At 40.7% G+C, this 16,533-nt stretch overlaps 1 protein-coding gene across 3 annotated transcripts in view; it reads right to left on the reverse strand.

The window, feature by feature from the left end:
• PHACTR1 (phosphatase and actin regulator 1) overlaps positions 1-16,533 on the reverse strand; it is a 306,420-nt gene that overhangs the window by 179,434 nt on the left and 110,453 nt on the right. Inside the window, exon 1 of one of the 3 annotated variants that reach the window (XM_032181579.1) lies at positions 3,067-3,136. The exons of 1 other annotated variant lie outside the window; for it this stretch is intronic. The gene's annotated coding sequence lies outside the window, so the exon portion shown is untranslated. Of the gene's footprint in view, positions 1-968; positions 987-3,066; positions 3,137-16,533 lie in introns of those variants that run through there. One more of the 3 variants, XM_032181581.1, reaches the window with a different exon arrangement.

The raw sequence follows: 16,533 nt of genomic DNA on the forward strand, positions 1-16,533 counted from the left end.
AGAGAATTAGAAAACCAGGTACATGTTGCTATTTCTTATAGATGTTTTGGCACAGCTCAAGACCAAGACTAAGTGAAACAAGAATAATTCAGAGGCAGAAATACTGAAGTGCTGGTCAGACTCACAGCTACAGTTAGCTCTTTTCTTCACCTGCAGGTAGATTTGGTGGCTCCTCTATTATAAAAGTATAATCCTGCATGGATTTTTTTTCTTTTCCTTTCAGGTTACTACTAAACCACAGACTTTCTAACAGGCACATTTGTCCCTCTACCAGCTTGATAGGCTGCCAAAAACTCTGAAGACACCTTCTGTTCTATCTCATAGTGGTATGATTAAAAAGCTTGAATAATTTTGTCTTTACTCACTTATCATGGTCTATTGCTTGAAGTTCTAGGCAAAAATTAGTAAGTTCTATTTTCTTTCCCAATCTACTTCATCATATCCTAACTCCTCTGTTGGGTCAGAATTGTTCTTCTAATCAACATATACAAAATTGCGTTACACTGCTCCCTTCTTTCATCACCTACAAGAGCTTCCTTGGAAAAGTTCTCATTTGCAGATAATTTATCCAACAAAGTGTGACAGTTCCTTCAGAGGAATTATCATCTTCAGTTAGACTGACTACTATTTAAGAAAATTGATGGGTCAATGCTTTCCTAGGTATCAACTCCTAACTCTTACTGCCTTCAGTGGAGGTAATACACGGAAATATGAAAGACTATGCTGAAAGTAATATCAGAGCATTCAACTCCTGATCTCAGATCCTGGGGTGAGGAGTATGACAAAGGTTCTGTAAGGAGTAAGTAAAATTATTCTTTTTTCTTCTTCAAAAGGTACTATAGTGATATGCTGTTAGCTACCTGTAGGCCTATTTGAAGAGCTTCCTTGATAGCTGTGAACACATTTGATTACACAGATGGCCCATGTAACTTCACTAAGCAATGGCATTAAACAAGTGATAAATATACCTGTAAGTATCTTCCTGCGGAGACTCCCCTACAGAGTGATGCCATTCAGTGGTGTAGGTCACACGAAAAGCATCATTCTTCACTAGCTGCATCCCAAGAAGACAAAAACAAAAGAAAAGACAAACTGCTTCTCAGTTTCAGCTGACCACAGTCTGTATTTTGGGACCAGAAAAAAACAGGGTTGTGGACTCAGAATAAGAGAAAAGAGCTTTACAAGGCTCAGCTCTGCTTCTCAGGAACAGTAGTGCAGCGAGCGTAGCTCTACTAACACATACATTAGCAAGGGCAGCAGGGTTGGGTCACATCACCACTACATCTGTTGTGCAATGCAGTGACAGCTACAGATATAAAAGATGCCTCCTACTTACCAAAGTTTTAGCTGAAGTCTTTTTACTGTTAATATCTCCACGAAGAAAAAAAAAATCAGGGAAAAGATCTAGCAAGTAGTGCAAAGCCTGATAAACCTCCAAATACACAGCACTGTGAACAACACTGTTATTATGGAGGACTAAGAACCATGTTCCACATTTTATTTTGTGTTCCCAAGTTTATTTACGAACTAGCTTATATGTTGTTCAGTGACGTATCAGCCACCACCAAGATCTTCCCTCTACAGTAGAAGATATCCACACAGCAACTTCATAAAATAAATACTAGATACCACCACTTAAAATACAAGCTAGAATAGCACAGAAGGAAAATGTAACTATCCAAGCTAACACAAGGTCAGGTCATGATCTGCAAGGAAAATAAAGAAAAAATTAAAAGAGGAAAGCTGTTATTTTGCTTTGCTGGAATGAGTTAGTGGGTAAAACACTGGATAATTTGTTTTGCATTTCCAGTTATTTTCCAAATTACTTTGACCTTGGCTAAGTTGTTTAGTCTTTCCAGACTCCAAATGCCACTATTTTAGTAACTGGATGCCCTGCATTGTTATGAATATCTGAGTTTCAACATCTGTATTTATCCACAACAGAGAAATACATAGAGCAGAATACCTACTTTGCTCCATACCATGAATACGTATATATTTACCTATCCATTACATAGGTTTATAAACATGGCATCCTACTTCAGCAACCAGCCTCTCCATTCCCAGCTATGTTTTAGAACAGCTTGACCCAGAAACCCACGTGACATCTTATAACTTTCCCATGCCTCATTTTCTTCATGTGAAGTAGAACAGGTAAATATCACTGTTTACAGCTGAGAGAGAATGGAAGACTAATTCCATACTTAAGATCTGTGACGAAAGCTACCACAGAGATGACCAGTCTGTTGTGAAAGCACTGCCTTCTTTACCAGTGGTAAAAGACTTTCTCTCTACTCTCAGATCTTAGTTTGTCCCTAGCTCCTTTTTGCAGTTTCATAGATGCTGTAGGTCTGCATAATCACAGAGCACAGAATAAGCATAAAATGGACTTGAAATCCAACCTCTATTTCCCAGTGCATTCTCTGCTGTCTTTCCAAACAAGGCTTTTCTCCTCTCCCTACCTATGCTCTCTCCCACATCCCCTTGGCTACATGCTTCTCCAATTTGCATGCAGATGTAAAGAGACTGGTTTTGGTAGTCACCAGGCACACGTAAAATACAGCTAGCTATATTGTCTATCTTCCTGCACTAGGTTCAAAATCATATGTCAACATGACTAAAAAAATAATAAAAAAATTCAGCAGCAGAACATCATCTCCCCCTGCCTCAGCATTTTCTCACCCTTTCCCAAGCTTCTCTGCAAAAGAGGGCTGAGAAAAGTACCACTGGGTTGTTTCAGGTCTTCTGGATAACTTTCTATGGCATCTCCATCATGTGTGCTGCTATTCAGCAGTTACTGCAGATCTCAGTTGCAGTGGGATTTGCAAGTCAATCCTCTATCTGTAAATCCCAGATGGCTCAGTGATTTTTAGCACAGCTATTGATCTCCTCATTCATACATACCAGCTTCTGGGCAAACACACCCAGCTGCTATCATCACCCACATCCGACTGCCACAAGCAGAAATGAGGACTTTGTGAACCCAAATGCTATCTGCTAATAATACTGCCACTGCGAGAAATAAAACTAGTCAGGAACAAGCACATGGTTTGTGCATTTGCCTACCTGGCAGAGATCACAAGGCTGCGTCCACACTCCTTCCCTTGCTCTGCAACAGCTGTGCTTTCTGAAGCTGAGCAACAACCTCCTTAAGTCTTGTGCTCTGGAAACGCATGCACTCTACGCACAGCCATCCAGCCTTGCAGTGCCAGACAGCCCCTTCTCCTCCAGCCTCAGCTAGTCGAAAAACAAGTTACAATTCAACATCCTGCTCCCGTATGAAAGGAAGATACAGAGGTCAGAACAATCGATGCAATTAACTGTCCTGAAAACAGCACAAGGCTTTTTGTAAAATGGGAACGTTTAACCCGGCCCTTCCCCCTGCTCTCCATATATTACCTATAAATAAAGAGGGTCTTTAGTGGATCCCTGTTTGCTTTATGCCAGATTCTCTCTTCTCCTCCGTCTGTCCTACCCCACTGCAGAATGGCAAGAACAGAGTTAGGCTCCCAGCCGATGTGGGACGCCGTGACTGCTGCTTACCTCCATGAGGCAATGACTCCCTGCTCCACGATGAGGTCTCCAAGTAGCCATTTGCTCTGATAAACTTAAGACAAAACCACTTTTGGAGACAGTGTTGTTGTAGGGGAAAGGAAACAAGCCAATGCTCCAGTTAGCCTTCCCTCCCCACCCATGCTCTTCCCCTCAAGTCACAGAGCTTGGTACCATAAATCAAGCCTCCACAGGGCTGCAACAGTAGTAGCAGATTTCAGACAAAGTGGCACAGGTACTGTACACTACCACCGCACGCTTGTGTTTTAAACACTGTTTGTTGAGCTTTTTAATATGCAGTTTGTCTCCTTCTGCAGGGAATTACTCAGGCAGCCAGTCACATGGCCTGCAGCAGCACAATTATATAATTCACACCGGGCTAAGGCTCTTCAGGGTTCTGGTCTGGAAGTCAGAGGGGGGAGAATATAAATAAACCCACATGATGACAAGGGAATGCTGTCTTTATATGATTAGCACTTCGCAACTCCACCAGCCTGCACTCACACAGGACTTGCTGTCACAGAAAACTCAGTTCTATAGAAAACCTCACCTGTGTTAGAAAGGAACCTGTTTGTACATGAAGCTGAAAATAAACCAGCAAACAGCCTGCAACACATCCTCAGTAAGGGAATGGCCACCAAGTGGAAGAGGATATGTATGCATTCAAGTTTATCAGATTTGGGGGACAGTGGAGGTTTCAACAGTATAAAAACAGATCAAACTTAAATTTAAATTCAAGTCCTATACAAGCCTTCTCCAAGGTCCAAATTGGTTCACAACCAGGAAGACATTTCAGGGTTTCATAAAGTCTGAAGTGATCTGATACAAACATTTGGATCTGTGATCTTGCGTTAGACCACCTCCACCATAATACTCTGTAAAGTTTTTACTGTGCAGAATATAACAAAATTAGCATGGAGTGGTTTATAAATGCAAACGCAGCACAGAGACCCTCCTGGCCTTTGTCACTGTGGGATCAAACATGGAATTCCCTAAAACACAGTCCAAGTCATTTTCTCCCCACTCGTGCCCAAATTTAAGGAGCACCTGGATTCATTGCTTTGGGGCTTCTAACTGTAATGACAGACTTCTGCAGCTATGGGTTGCACCTCCCATTGGCATGGCCAGGAAAGATGTTAGGATGTGAGCCCCTGAAAGATCTGCAGCTCTGGTGGATGCTGTCATGTTCCCCTTCCACATGTTGTTATGGATATTCCTCAGGTTTCCCCTGCCACCAGGACCAAACAATTCTCCATTTGCTCCAGTTGATAGACTTCTTCCAGCTCATTTTCAACTTCTTTCACCAAATTGCTTGTAATATTTCTACCTTGACCACAGTTTTGCTTATTGTTTTCTTTCTGTTTAGGTTGTTTAATGAGCCAGTCTCATTTTACCAACTCACTGATTTTATGGATTATTTCACTTAATTGTTCACTCTCTCCTCCCAGGCTATCCTTTTCCCCACTCCCAACACCAAACACAGACTGCTCCTAGAAGTCTCGTCTCTGCATGTTTACTCCCACAAAGTATGCACAGGAAAACCAACATGAAATTAATATTCGCCATAAAAATGGAAAAATATGCCTCTAAAAAACAGATGGAAATAAAAAAGGAAATGCTGTTGAAGGCAATTTGGGTGTGGAAGTGGGAGTCTCCAAATTCAGGAGGACTCAGTGATGGGCGGCTTTGCCTCTTTTGATTGTAAAAATGCCTTTACAATAAAGAGAAAAGAGGTGCTTAAAAACAGGGCAGAGTTAATACAGTGGGGACTTGAATCAATATCTATGACCTGCCTTGTTTTAAAGGCAGCAGCAGCATGTTCTGCAGTTGCCCATTATAAATCACCAGCTGAACAAGAAGCGAGACAGATGGGCCAGTGCCACTGAGTACCTTCCCAACTGTTAGGAAAGCAATGCCTGATGCTCATCTCATGAACATTTTTGGTGTTCTGACATGAACTATCACCCAGTTTCATCTCCAGAGGCCAGTACTTGACTGCTCCAGTACAGAGGGCAGCAAGCAGGTCCTCTCTGTTGAGGTCTCCACCCCTCAATCCAATCTTTCATTCTCTAGCCTCGTCTACATCGCAACTCAGGTTTGTTGCTTATAACCACTGCTTAGAAATGCAAGGCATACTCTCATGAATAGCATCAGCATTTACAAAAGCATCTGATGTTTCCTCTTGCCCATTTCATCATGCACAATTAAAAAAAAAAAAAAAAGCCTGCCAGATCTTAAATATTAATATTTTTAAAACAGTAATAGATATAGAAGAACATTCTGTTTGACTGTGCTTTGATTCACTCTGTGTAGTTGGTCTATTTTTAGATTTTCTTTGCTTAAAAATGAAAATTAATTTAAAAAATCAGATTATTGTATGATCGCATGATCCCAGGAGATGGGCTTCTAAGAAAAACCTCATCATGAAGTCATGTGTTGTGCTGCACACAAAGCACAACATTTTGGGCAGCCATCAGCATTAGTGCAGCTTCACTCAACAGCATGTCCAAACCAGTTGTATTCTGTTTCCACATGATAAACACAAACAAATAAAACCCATTTCAACAGAAATGTAAAAGACTAAGACGGATCAAAGTGGAAATGGGCAAAAAAAAATCCAGCATCAAGCAAAACTTTTGTGAAATAGACAGCAATACTTTAATTTTGCTAGAAGACATTCTTAATGCTGTATCTTAGAGAAACAAGCCCATCAAATTATTTTTCATTTCCTCAGTATAACAATTTTCCTTTTAAAAATAATCCAAAACTTTGTCTACTTCAAGCCCCTAAGAAATAATGTGAAAGTAATGCCTAGCAGAATTTTAATGACACAGAGAGATTTACTGAAGATTAAATTTGATTAAACATCACTAAGTAATGAGGTATTTCAGGGAACTATAACATAGTGAAGGAGTTTCTGAATTCCGTCTTTAGTCTGTAGGATCTTAAGTAGTTTACCAATATAGTTAGTATAAATGTTTCACACAAGCGACTTAAATGGATGTTTAAAAAAGTGTCCATATCATAAATATTCTTAGCATTAAAAAGCCATATGTCAGAGATAACTCACAAACAAAAATGCCTTGGAAACAATATAAATACTTATACATTCCTTTTCCCAAACATTCAGTGGAAAAAGAAACTGATTAATCCTTACAGCATTCCTTTGAAATTCAGTCAGAATTGTGAAATTTCAGTCAAAAAAACCTCTTATTTTCCAGATAGGCAGTCTGAGGTAGGACAGTAATATTGTTTGGCTAAAGCCACAGGGAAAGCCAAGGCTAAAAAATCAAATGCATTTTAACAGCTAACATGTTTCCAGACCCACATCTTCTATCATTCTTAATGAGTCACCCATCTCTTTAACAAACTGTATACTAAGAGCCTGTTCCAGTTCCAGTGACTTGAGCAGGTTTCCATTGTGCTCCCCTCTTGTGGGATCTCTGTGCAGAGCCTGCCACAGTGCAGTCCCCTTCCCACCTGGCTGTTAGACAATATCTTAGTGCAGCTAATTTAGCAAAGATCTTCATGCTGTGTAGTGTAATTTAGTAAGAAGGAGGCTTTCCACTGTCTTGCATCATATACAGTTTTGGCTATCCACTTGGAGACACAATACTGTACAAAAGGAATTTGGATGCTATGCCACATCAGAAGCGTAAATTCTGTAGAGCACACACATTACACAGGCTTTCTTATTTTCTGAATACTTCCTTTGTGGCTTTATACTTCATTAAAATGTAAGCTTTTACTGAATCCTTCCCAACGAGGATGACAATGTATCTCTCTATATTGAAGAAAAGAAGTATCTCCTGTATATACATGTATACAGAAGATTCTGGGAGAAGTATCTTTGAGTTTACATAAAGAACAAGTACATTGTTCAACCATAAATGTTTGTGATGTCCTTTGTAATACATAGACAGTTAGACTAGGGCAGAAGTACAGACTGAGTGGCTTGGCATGACAGTGTATGAGTTTCCCCTGTCTAATCAACCTGGATGCTGTAGCTAGAGCCATAACAAAAGCAAGACAATGAAAATTGCTGGTCCTTAGTAGCCTTTGGGAGTGGGATGACAAATGGGACCAAACATAGTTAAGCTCTGTCAACTGCTATAGAAAGGTAGGCTGCAGGTTCACAACAGCCAAGGAAGTGGCATTCAGAAAGGATAGGAAGAAGCAGAAAACATGATTAGACTTGGCTTCAAGGTCAAATCTAAAAGCAACAGTAGAATAGCAGTTCAAGCTCCAGGGAGAAATCATTATTCTGTTGACGTCTCCATATCTTGGCTGCGGATAGTGGCCAACAACTGGGAAGCGAAGTTAACCCTCTGCAGGTATGCTGACTTGTGTGGTGTATTCAAAAGACTTCTTTAAAAGCTCAGGGCTGTTTACCTAAAGCTCTTTGTAATGAGAGGATGTTCAAGAAAATCCACATTACACTAACTGGGAATCTTAATATAAACAAGACTAACTTTCTTCTTTTCTCATTTACAGTCTAGAACTGCCCACACAAACAAACAAATAAATAAATAATAATGATATTTGGGTTAAATTATCTCACCTTAGCTTGCATGTAGGTCCATTGTATTTGGGTGCTGTCAGCATAATAAGTGTGAGACAGAGGAAGACAGTGGGGATAACTAGCAAAGCAGAATTACCAAGACAAAATTATTACCTGGCTTTGATATGGATATTGGATGCAAGGTTCATCTGAAGCGTCTTCAATGCCAACACTGGTGGCTTTCACAAAAAAAAAAAAAAAAAAAAAACAACAACAACAACAAAACTGCAAGAGACATATCTCACATCTTTTCCAGATGTGTATTTATAGAACTTGCTACACACTGAACAAGGGAGGTTTAAAGTGGGATTGAAGGTAAAACAAAACAGCTGAGGAGAGCTGCTCACACTTCTGGATGGTGGCAATGTAACACACATAGGATACTTCAAATAGCAAAGTTCTGGGAGCAGGTGAGAATGGGAAATGAAATGGCCAATATAGAGTACAGATAGTGGCGGAATGTCATGTAGGCCCATGGCTTGCCTAAGATAGCTCCAGAGAAGTGCAACAGGGCAAATTCTGTAACACGCAAGATCAGGAAGAAGGGCTAGGAAAAGGAAAACTTTGTCTGCTAGAGAAAGACCTTGCTCTTCAGGACTCAAGAACCTCACATAAGTCTCCAAACCTAGGTTTTAAGTTCTGTGCACAGTGTGGCAATCAGACAAACACTTAGTATTCATGGCCCTAGGGTGAATTAAGTGTCTGAATTATGGCTTACGGGACCTGAAAAATAGCTGTGAGCTCTTGAGAAGGTCAGTTTTTCACTGAGCTGAGATCAGGTGGATGGAGTAGCAAAATACTTTAGAAATGATTATACTTTTATTTTTCTAAGGACTGAAAGAGACCAGAGGAATAACCTTTTCTGACCTCCTCTTTAAGAAGATTAAGTGTCAGAAGACATATACAGAAAGCACCTCACTCCAACCCCTCTGAGCTTCTAAGACAAAGAAAATACCCAGAACATCCAGATTGTTGGTTAGAAATATTTGTGCAAACAAATTTATTTTCTTCTTTTGAGCAAAGTCATGAACAAAAGCTTCTTTTTCTTTCTGGTATCAGAAGCCAGCAACCATTAACTGGAGAAAAATACATGTTTGAGCACTACCTGTGGGGAGATTTTGGAAATCCAGTCTGTGGGAGTGTCCTGCCTCTGGAATACATGTACCCAACAAAAGTGTAATTGAGCACTGTGCTGGCCAAGTTTGCTGTCATAAATAAATCCAAAGGGCTGGATCTGAAGTCAGTTGCAGGAGATACTGGATTTGACTCATACTCTTAACTCCAGACTTTGGGTCCAGTCCCAGCAGTGAACTCATAAGGACTGGGGTATGTAGGTAGAGTTGTGAAATAAGCCTGCAGGCTCCTCTTCTGTCTTGCTCAGTTGGCTTCAATTACTTTAAGCAAAATCTACCTCTTAGTACTTCTTGTTATTTTCAGCTTGTGCCTCTTTTAAACTCCCAAGTATTTAAACTTTTCCTTTCAGGGTCATGTAGGGACTGCCTAGGAAAACACAATAAAATACTCATAAGTTGTCTCCACTATATCCAATATAATATCCAGCAGAAATAGTGACTTTCCATTGTAACACCCATCAGAGGGCCACCATGAAAGACTCACCTATGAAATGAATAATCACACTGCCACTTACAATAATTTACTATAGGAGTAAAGAAGGAAAAGTGAGAAACTAGTAAATTTTCCTTAAATTACTGTAAGGACATCAAAACTAATAATTGTTCAAAAGACCCTCTTCATCTATGAGCTACAGGTTGTGAAAAGGGTAGAAAAAATGTTGGAAGAGTAAAACTTGAGGGAACAGGCAGAAGAGATTGAATCGGCAATTATCAGTACTAAGGATAAAATGAACCTTTTGATCTTTTAGAACACATATCCAAACTTCATTCCAACTATGGTGTCTTTAATACATCTCTGCTTTCTAACTTTTCTGAGAAATGCTTTTGTTCTCTCATTTAACATTTGAGAGAGCACAAACTGCAGTACTAGTGCAGATGAAAAAAAACATTTGCACAGTTCAAAAATAATGTTGAAAAGAAACCACACAAATTTTTCCTCAGTAACTACAAAATCCTGGCACAAAACCAAGAGCTCACTTAAGATTAATGCAATGCAGATGATGCAATACATGCTGGAGGAATCAATTTTAGAAAGATGTCTTCCTCCCTTGTATTTGTGGACCATCTCAAGGACACAGAGCAGTCTTGTTTTTGGGAACCCCGCTGAATTAATGGAGAATGAGGTTCCTCTTTTGTCTTGCTCTAACATGTTCTCCTGTGGTCCACAGCCCTTTGAGACATACAACCTCACCCTTAGGTTGCATGCACCATGGTTCAGTTGTTGAAAGCCATACAGCTTTCCTCATCTGTTATGTACACTTACAGAGAGCACAGTACAGTCTACTGCTTTGTTTCTTTTGAAAATACTGTGGCCGAAAGCATTTATTGCTCTCACATCAGTAGGCCTGTGTTTATCACATCAAGGATCACCTCATGATTAGTATTGCACTTGGGAAAATGTCAAAGCCGGCTAACAGGACTAATACTCAGATTTCAGTTTGTCCATAAAACTACCTTGCAATGCAGTGAGAGCATCTTGCCTTCTACATCCTGAAAATCAGCAGTCTTTTTCCTTCTCTGATCTCAAATTTGAAAAACTAGCATCCCCACTCATTAAAGAAGAAAGTGCTCTCGTGTACCACAAAGGTTTTTGGTTTAAGTTCATACAAAATAAATAAATAAACAAATCTGAACTTAAACTGAACTCACAGAAAAAAAGCCACCTAGCTGAATTCAGCTGCAGATTTGATGTCTGATATGCCACAAATCAATGACAACACATATGAACCACTCTCAGAAGCATCAAAGAGGAAAGGTCACACCTCCACAGGGGGAGATGCTGTAGGAACCTCTCTGCAGAGATCTACATAGGATTTTATTCTACTCTGAACAGGGCTTTCACACAACCCAGAACTGTGTCATGACAGTAGCTGCTACAAACAGGTTAAAGCCCTTTGTGCACCAACCCTCTCACGTTGAATACCAATTTGTGACCAAAGAAAGGCACAATTATTAATGTTGAGACAAAGCAAACAAAACAATAAATTGAGCTCTGGAGAGCTACCATTTTTAAAAAACTTCACTAAAATACTTTTTTTTTTTCTTTTTATCCTTTTTTTTTTTTAAAAAAAAAAAAAAAAAGAAAAAGATTTCCAACCAGTTGCTTGTGTGTGAACAACAATTTCTTGAGCAGTCTCCTTACTTCAGGGCAAGCAGGAATAGTACTACGAATTGTTTCATGCTGTCAATGTGCAATCTGTGCATCTCTGTATTTGCTGGCCTTCCTTTAAAAAATGACTATGCAAGTTCAGCTAGCAAAGGAGCAACATCTCCTAGAGCACCAGTAACATCTCTGACCACAAAGATAAGGACTGGAGATATGGCCTTTGAGGTCTTGCTTAGAGAAGGTTTTTGACACACTTTCAAACATCCAGCCACAATATGAAAATGGGCTTGCAAATTCTTTAGAGAATTCCTTTAGGGACACTTGAAATACAAAAAAGAGGATTGGCTTACTTGTGCTTTTGGCAAAATGTGAATTAGTTTATGTATCCTACTCCCAGTGTCCATCATTTTCTATATATTCACTGTAGAGAGCCCACAGCTCCGTACTCTGCAGCCATGCCACCCCTGTGGTGGCTCCCTCCAAAGAGTCACCTCGCAGGAAAAAAATCAGGCTTCTGAATTCCTGTACTCATGTTATTGCCACAAGATCACTTTGTTACTAATAAAACAGATTCTCTTCTTAACAGCAGAAGTGACAGAAATTCCAAGGATGTGTGAATGCTGAAACTGTGAAATAGCAAATTATCATACCTGTGAGAGGAAAAACATACACATAAAAAAAAAAAAAAAAAAGAAAGAAACCAAAACCAACAAACCTCTGCCTTTTCATTCAGGAAGAAATAAAAAGGAAGAAATAAAAATAAAGGTCTACAAAAGAAAACTACATCAAAAACAGTTCAGGTTCTGCGCTGTGTCTCAAAGACACACACAGTTGATTGCCCACTTAAGAAATAATGGAGGTTAAGGTACCTCCAGAGGAGATGGAGAGCTCACAGCATCAGAAACCTGACATTTTACCTTGAAATCTCCACAGCATTGCAGGCCGTAGCCTTGCTCTCAGCAAGCCTTTTTGATCTTTTGGTCAGGTCTTCAGACAGAATCATTAGGACTTAATGCTTTATAGCCATGCACAGCAGCACCCGTATTTCAGGAAAGCCACCTTTCATGGCTGGCATGAAACACCTGGGCCTTAGCCTAAAGACGTGTTCTTCAGCAGTTTACACCATTCCGTCTTTGACTGCAAATCCCAGACCTTTCTAGCACTGAGCATCTTTAATACTGAAAGTCTTCCCTCAGCCAACAATTACCAAAACTGCAACTGAGTGAAGATTATTGGAATATCATCTCTGCCTCTTTCTACAATGTAAATATATTTCTGAGCAGAAACCCGTGGGAGAAAAAAAAAAGGTAATTTTAATTTGTGGGGTTTCTTATGCATGTTTTTGTTGTGCCATGGGAGAAAAAACACAGTATTTCATTCTCACAGGCCCCAGTTCTCCCCAAAATAAGAAGCGTTAACAGTGATCCACATTAGTAAATGTGGGTTACTCAAGAAAAAGAGGATCATGGACCAGAATTTTGCTTGCTGTAGTGGGTTTACGTGGCAAGGTTTTGGGAGCAGGGGGCCATAGGGGTGGCTTTTGTGAGAAGGATCTAGAAGCTGCCCCGTGTTTGGTAAAGGCTTCACTGCTGACCAGAGCCAAGCCAGTAAGCGATGTTGTTCTGCGCCTCTGTGAGAGCATATTTAAGACAGGGAAAAAAAAACAACGCTGCCACACAGCAGCTGGGAGAGTGAGAGGAGTGAGGAACAGCCTTGCAGGCACCAAGGTCAGTGAAGAAGGAGGGGGAAAGGTGCTCCACGCGCTGGAGCAGAAGTCCCCTGTGGCCTGTGGTGAGGACCATGGTGAAGCAGGATGTCCCCCTGCAGCCCATGGAGTACCACGGTGGAGCAGGGTTCCACGCTGCAGCCCGTGGAGGAGACTACGGTGGAGCAGGTGGACCTGCACCGATGGAGGCTGCAGCCTGTGGAAGACCCCTGCCAGAGCAGATTCTGGGCCGGACCTGTAGCCCGTGGAGAGGAGACCACGCAGTAGCAGGTGACCTGGCAGGAGCTGCTGCCTGTGGGGGACCCGTGCTGGAGCAGTTTTCTCCTGAGGGATGGACCCCATGGTACGGAGCCATGTGGGAGCAGTGCTTGAAGAGCTGCTGCCTGTGGGAAGCCCATACCAGATCAGTTCATCAAGGACTGCATCCCGTGGGAGGGACCCCACAGCACAGGGGAAGAGACTGACCAAGAAGGAGCAGCGGAGAAGAAGCGCTGTAGGCTGACCATAACCCCCATTTCCCTGTTCCCCTGCGCTGCTCAGGGGGTGGAGGTGGAAAAGGGTGGATGGGGGGGAAGGTGCTTTTGGTTTCTTTCCTTTGTTTCTCACTTCTCTAACTTGTTAGTAATAAGCAATAAATCTTACTATCTCCCTATGCTGAGTCTGTTTTGCCCGTCATGATAATTACTGTGTGATCTCCCTGTCCTTATCTCAACCCTTGAACCCTTTCCATCTTATTTTCTCTCCATTCGTATTTGAGGAGGGGGAGTGAGAAAGCAGTTGTGGTGGAGCTTGGCTGCCCACCCGAGTAAAACAACCACACTTGCTCACACCTGTATCTCCTTTTCTACAGACATGCATAGGCATGCGACATCCCAGGTCCAGGAGGTGCACTTTTCTCTGTGCTCTTCATCCCCCCTAAGATGAGAGGACAACCTGTTGCCTCAGCAAGAGGTACCAGCAGAGGAGCTGCCCAGCTGGCAGCAGGGTAGCCAGCAGTCCCAGCTCCTTATAAAGTTGAGAAACCAGGCAAAGGAAAGCAGACAGATTTCCAGCAAGTATTCACTTCCTTTCTTGCCAGTTTTGAATTATTTCCAAAGGTTGCTATAATTCCAATGAGGCAGCATTACCAAGAAGAAAAAATAAACCATTTTGCTGGAGAGGTTCTTGCTGTTCGGTCATGAAGTCATGAACCTGGGATGCTTTCACTTTGTATTTCTTTTAACAAAAGCCATTTGGCCCACAGGCATGCCATCATGAACTGGTTATTCCATGTAAACCCAAAGTGGCTTTTTTTTCTTTTTTTGTTGGGGGAGGGGGGAGGATTGGGGGGGAAGATCATTCTATTTTATGTGTGCCCTCTGTCTAGGTGTAGAATTGTCTAACACAATTTCACAAGCATCTGAAAGTGACGCAATACAGCTTTTCCGTATATAAGACTACCTTACAATTTTTAGATCTGATACCTTAATTCCTTTCCATGGCTAGAAGCAATTGCTATAAATTTTACTGCAATGTTCTGAATCCTGAGACTAAATCAGAAGGACTGTGAGACAGCAAACCTTAAAGCTGTCACTGGCTGGAAAATCTCCACCTAGCTCTGAGGGTACTGAGAAATACATTTTTAGCTCTATTACAAATGAGTGGGGTGACTTTGTGCAAGTCACTTTGACTTTCCCTCAGTAAGCACTTCCCTTCATCACCTCGTCCATATAGATTGTAAACTCTTCAAGGCAAAGACTGTACTTACACCAGGGCTACTTAAAGAGGCTATGGTTTGTCAATTACTACCTTTTATCATAATACTATTACTGCTATTAATAAGGACTGAAGACTGGTAACCAAATACTATTCTGAAGTACTTTAGGCATGATGATGCTATCCAACAGGTAAAGAAAACAGCTGTTTCTTGTTTTGTCTCACAGACCATGCAGACTCTGTGAAACTAATTTGCTATTGTGAATTCAGTTACAAATATGATAAAAGCCCTTTTAAAAATCATAAGCACATACTTCAGAATTTCATGGCAGTCTATTTTCAGGAAAGACTTTTCTTGAAATCCACTACACAACTCTTTCGTGGAAAAGGCCAGATTGTGATTTTTAAGATTAACTCAATGCTTACTCAAATGTATGCATTTTGCCCATGAAGTTTCAGAAGTGAATGTCAAAAATGACCTCAGATGTCCAGTAAGTTTTCCCGAGTCTGTGAATAGTGCAATATTAGTACCAAGAGGTGTGACATGTCCAGATCACTTCCTCAAGAGATTATATCCGTGACTACAAAGCTGCTCTTAGAGATGCTACACAGGACAGCTGAAGAACAGGTACATTACTAGCAAAGGAAGCCAACAGGTCTTCAGGAGGTCTAGGCTACTTGTTCACACAGCTGCAGTCTAATCTTAGACACAGAATGTGCTCCTTGTCCTCTGAACCTCTTGTGGGGAGGGCAGTAGCCCTCAAGCACATTCCCTATGTCCAAGTAACAATCGGATTACACCCCAACAGCCTTAGAGCATCAACACACCTCAAACCTGTTCAATGCGGAAAAGAATATGGCCCACACTGACTTGTGTGGCAAGTGTGTTGCTTCCACATGGTAAGTCAACAAACCTGTAATCCATTCATTTTCATTTGCAGCTAATCAAAACACAGAAAGAGCCTTTTTATTTTTATTTTTTCCTTTTTTTTTTTCTTTTCTTTTCTTCCCTTCCCTTTAAATTGATCAAGCTTATTTAGTATAACTGTAGTCTGGAAGATGTTAAGACATCATTATTTTGCTTTGATAATTGCTGAAACAAGTTATAAAAGCTTAAACCAAATATTTCAGTTGTCCAGGAAAGAACCTGTGTCAGGAAAGACCTGAGAAAGAACAATTGGCCCACAGCAGCTCTGTTTCAAGTATCCATTCAGCAAAATGAAATTAACTGATATAGGTACATTCCCTTTTATTTCGCCCACTATCTCTTATGCACACCTTTTCTGGCTTCTTATCACTGGAATAACTGGCATGAACTCTGGGTGCTTTGCAGATGAACCATACTCCAATTAACATTTTAGCTCAGAGATGTCTAATGGCTCTTCCTTCTTGTAAATTGAGTTTAAGTCCAAAATTTGACTTGGAGAATAATCATTTAGTTTTATGTGTGGTGATGTCAGAAGAAGAGATTTGCTCCACACTGAATCAAGAGCTCCAAAGTCTCATAATCCAGTAACAATAAAAAGACCTGAAAAAGCCTTCCTAGAAGTGAATGAATGTACAATGCTTGATTAAGTATGATGGTTTAAACCTAATTAAACCACTCATCACATTCCCCAGGGCCCATATCCTGTAAAGAATTCAATTGGACTTGGGTAAGTAAAAGAACTCACTTGCTTATATCTGTACATACTTTGCCTTTTATAAAATTCATGCTCTGCTAAATGCACCCACACTTGCATATTAGTTTTAAAAGGAT

This window comes from Aythya fuligula, chromosome 2 (assembly GCF_009819795.1).
Source record: "Aythya fuligula isolate bAytFul2 chromosome 2, bAytFul2.pri, whole genome shotgun sequence".
Classification (NCBI taxonomy): domain Eukaryota; kingdom Metazoa; phylum Chordata; class Aves; order Anseriformes; family Anatidae; genus Aythya; species Aythya fuligula.